The sequence below is a fragment of the Cynara cardunculus genome (assembly GCF_001531365.2).
Source record: "Cynara cardunculus var. scolymus isolate 2C chromosome LG 15, CcrdV1, whole genome shotgun sequence".
Taxonomy (NCBI): domain Eukaryota; kingdom Viridiplantae; phylum Streptophyta; class Magnoliopsida; order Asterales; family Asteraceae; genus Cynara; species Cynara cardunculus.
The window spans coordinates 1634312-1639045 of record NC_037542.1 but is presented as its reverse complement, the minus strand read 5'-3'; the positions used below and the strand labels follow the sequence as shown (position 1 = coordinate 1639045).

Below are 4734 nucleotides of genomic sequence, written 5' to 3'. Positions count from 1 at the left end.
GGTAGTGGACGGGGATTCCCCGCTAAATCGGGGATGGGGAGGGGGATCCTCGTTTGTCTCAAACCGGGGATGGGTACGGGGACAGGTATCGTACTCCCCGCCCTGCCCTGTACCCGTTATATATATATATATATATATATATATATATATATTAATTAATAAATTATATATATATATATATATATATATATTATTTGTTTCAACTAAAGCAGTAATTCATAATTTCCTAACTATGTTTATATCCTAAAATTGTTATTTATGGATGTTAACATGTAATGTTTTGAATGTCAAGTCATTATACAATTACTCGATAGGTTTTGGATATTACTCGATATGATTTTATATTACTCAATATCTTTTGGTACATGTGACTTCAAGTTTTTTTTGGATTAAATTGAATTTTTTTTGGTTTTAGGTTTACTAATTCCTATATGATGCTATGGTTTTTTCGCATTAAATTATATTCATTTTGGTTTTAGGTTTATTGAAAATATTTGAGATTTAAACATGTATGGTCTCTCACATGTTTAATTTAAAATAAATTACATATACGGAAAAAAACCTCCGTCCCTGTTGGGGATCCCCATTCCCTGTTGGGGATGGGGATGTTATTATATTCCCGCTCGAGAATGGGGATGGGGACGGGGACGGGGACGGGATAGAGATAAGTAATCGGGGACGGGGACGGGGGTTGAGGTCATCGTCCCCTCCCCGCCCCATTCCCATACCTACGTTCTAAGGTGTAAACCCTAACTTTTAACTGGAATAAATTACAAACGTTTTTTTTCCTCAAACAACAAATTCTTCTCACAACTTTTCTACACTTGTTTTTGGCTCAAGAAAACCACCTTTTCTTTTAATTCTTGTTGCTTCATGAGAAATGTTTCTTTTGTTTTAATAATATCACAATCATGGAAAATAAATTATATTTTTCTGTAAATATCATTCATTTTGGAGTGTTTGTTTCCTCTCCCATTCTCTTGAGCATATATTTAGGCGAAGTGGTTTATCTCAAGTTCCATGATTATCATTATAGGGTCGTCTACTGATACGTACTAATTATTTAGTACGTAAAATACCTTTTTACTCTCTTTTAGATAGGTTATTTTGCATTCATATCCCAACTTTGAGTCATTTTATCTCTTTTCTCTGTTTTTATGATAAGAAGAATATGGTACCTGTTTTGATGGATTTTGGTCTAAATTGATCTTATTTTGGACAGATTGGAGCAGGTTGATGCTGCGGGAATGTGGTAGCATGACCTGATGGCTAATAGAGAGATGGATGAGACTTAGAGGTGATTGACATGACTTTGGAAGACACATGAAAGCTTCCTAAAGTTGAACCAGCTGTATTTTGATCTGATTAGCTGGATGTTTAGCAAGACTAATTGTAGTTCCTTTCTAAATATTAGTTTGTAATATGTACTTTTTAGTTGCTTTTGAACTAGGTGGGTGTGAAATAACTATTTTGCCCTCACTCCAACCTTAGTATAAAAAGAGTTGTTGGGAGGAGTTTCAAAAACACCTCAACACCTCTCTCTTCTAATCCACACTTTTCTCTCAAGTAGTTCTCCCAACTACTTGGAGAATAAGTTGCTTTCTAATATTACAAAACTTTTGGCATTTCAAGTTCTTTAATCGCTTTCCATTTACTCGCTTTATTTAATCGCTTTATTTATATTATCGCTATTTATATTCCGTCTTTTATTTATTTACGCTAACTTGCATTTTATTTCCGTCATTTATTTATTACGCTTTCCGTATTTTTATTATTCCGTCATTTATATTCCGTATTTACTTTCCGTATTTATATTATGTCTTTATTTACCGCACTTTATAATTCTTGTCATTTACTTTTCGTCATGAGTAGCTAATTTTATTAGCTCGGGTGTATGACGAAAAGGGTGAGTTTTTAAACCAAAATATAGTCGACCCTTTCATGTAACAACAATGTTTTACTTTTTCATTTCAAGTTTTATAAAACCAATGACACTTCTTGACGAGTTGATCACTTTGAAAGTGTTAAAGTGCCGTGGACTCTAAGCTGAGCCATTGTTTGCACGTCAACTTAGATGATATGGGAAGTAGAGTTGAGAGAGTTGCTAACAAAGAGATTTGTTGTCCGTATTTTCTAAGTTGTTAATTCTCGACGGGTTGATCACTCTGAAGTGTTAAAGTGGAATGAAGTGTTTATCCACTCGAGAGGGTGATTTTTTTTAACAAAGAGATTTGTTTATCCATATACTTTGAAGACACCATTTGTCACTTTCACTGGTCTGGATTCCTCATAGAGATATGGGTTGAAAACTATAATATCAGTGCATTGGTGAAGTCCGAGAGGAATACCTTCAAAGTAATTGGTAAAAATAGTTACTGATTGCCTGCTGTAGCAATCTGTCTGCATGGTTTCATGCTGTAGCATTTTAACAGCATTGGTCGACTGGAAATAATTTTTTCATCTCACCCTAAAAGTCATACACYCTAGCTTGCTTTATATTCTGTTATCTCMTGWTTTTAGTTGTGTTAACTCTGTTCTAATCAAAGTCTTCGAATTCGCCTTCTGAAATCATTTTCTTAACTTTACTTTCTTTTAAACTTTTACTACGATCCCTGTGGACGATATCCGGTACTTGTACCACTTTTATTACTTGAAAGATGATATTGGGACTATTTGTATACTTGTTTTTGGTCCTGATTGTTGTTTGTGTTTGTGGTTTCCACGACCGATCAAGTTTTTGGCGCTGCTGCCGGGGATTAGTTAGTTAAAAGTTTTCGTTTTAGTAAAGTAAAAGATTTGATTTTTCTCGTCCCGTTTTTAAAATCCGTTTTTAAAAGTAGTGTATGTCAGGAGACATCGCGGGGAAATTTTTGAATTGGATCCCGATATTGAGAGAACGTTTCGCCAAAGAAGGAGAGCTCAAAGAGCATTTTTTGCTCTAATCTCTCCCAACATGGAGTTACCTCCCCCAAACATCCCTGAGATTCCACATTTAGAAAACCAACCGCCTGTCTTTGGGGCAATACCACCTTTTCCGAATTTTCAGCAAGAACACCACCACCATAATAATCATAATGAGGAAACAAAGTCGGAAAATAATGAACAACCAAGAGAGCAAACTCCGAATATTATTAATTTGGCAAATTCCAAAAATGGACGGATCATGGACTATGCCATTCCGGATTTTGAGCAATTAAATTCTGGGATAGTTAGACCGCATATGACCGCTCTTCATTTTGAACTAAAACCGATTATGTTTCACATGCTGCAAACAAACGGACAATTTGCCGGATTACCTTCGGAGGACCCACACTCACATTTGAAATCCTTTATGGAATCACTGATGCTTTCCTGATCCCGGGAGTGTCTAATGACGCTCTGAGACTCACTTTATTCCCATTTTCTCTGAGGGATCGGGCAAAGGCATGATTCAATTCATTAACTCCGGGGTCTGTGTCTTCATGAAGTAATATGGCGGAAAAGGTTTTGTGAAAATATTTCCCACCAACCAGGAACGCTAAGTCCAGGAATGAAATTTGTCTTTTTAAACAAATGGACGATGAAGCTGTTCCTGACGCTTGGGAAAGGTTCAAAGAGTTGTTAAGGAGATGCCCTCACCATGGGATCCCGTACGGTATTCAACTCAAGACGTTTTACAATGGGTTAAATCCCATGGCAAAACAAATGCTCGATGCGACTGCAGGCGGAGCCTTTACAACTATGACCTACAATGAAGGATATTAGATCCTCGAAAAAATTTCTGCTAACAATGGACATTGGGCTGATCCACGTACTCAACCGCAAAAGAAGACAGCAGGAATACATGATGTTGATGCATATACTGCATTAACAGCACAACTCTCTTCTATGGCCAATATGCTTAAAAATCTAACTTCTGGCCAAAGAGTGAAGTCAGCTGTCACATCACCTATTCCAGCTGCCCTCTCAGTGCAATGTGTCTGTTGTGGAGGGGAACACTCTTATGAACTGTGTCCACATAATTCTGAATCTATGAATTATGTTCATAACAGATCGAATCCCTACACTAACACATACAATGCCAGTTGGAGACAACACCCAAATTTTTCATGGAATAGTCCAAGTTTGAACCCCCCAGTCCATAAGCCACAAAGAAACCCTAATTTTCAACATCATACATGCAATCCTAATTCTCAGAATCACCATCACCAGAATTTTCAAAGTAATCAACCACCTTATCAGACTAAACCACCTCCACAGTCCGATTCATCATCTTCCTTGGAAGCTATGATAAAAGGACTGGTGGCTCAGTCCCAAGCATAGCAGCAAATGATGACTCAAAATCAATCTTTGTTCAATCAACAAAGTGCTGCCATCAGAAACCTGGAAATGCAAGTTAGCCAACTTGCTCTTAATCAGAATAGTAGAGCCCTTGGTACTTTACCTAGTAACACCGAAGTCCCGAGAGATCTAGGAAAAGAACATGTGAATATAGGAACTCTTAGGAGTGGTAAGGAATTAACTGAGACCATACCAATAGAAAGTGAACAAGTTGTGTCTAAACCTGAGACTACACCTATGGTCCCTGTTACTGAAAGTCCACCTAAACCTTTGGATAACCTATTTCCTGAGTCCACCACCTTTGTTCCTCCTAAGTTGGACTATCTTTTGTTATTTCCAGAAGAAGTTGCTAGGAAAAAGCCAATTGAGGATGAGGTTATAACAGGTCCAAAAACCAAAGTTGTAATCCCATCT

General features: G+C 37.1%; 1 non-coding gene across 1 annotated transcript; it reads right to left on the bottom strand.

Moving 5' to 3' along the window:
• Positions 1-3520: 3520 nt before the first annotated feature.
• On the bottom strand, positions 3521-3626 carry LOC112528845. The gene has a single exon (XR_003070864.1). It is a non-coding gene; the product is annotated as a small nucleolar RNA R71 (small nucleolar RNA).
• Positions 3627-4734: the final 1108 nt, after the last annotated feature.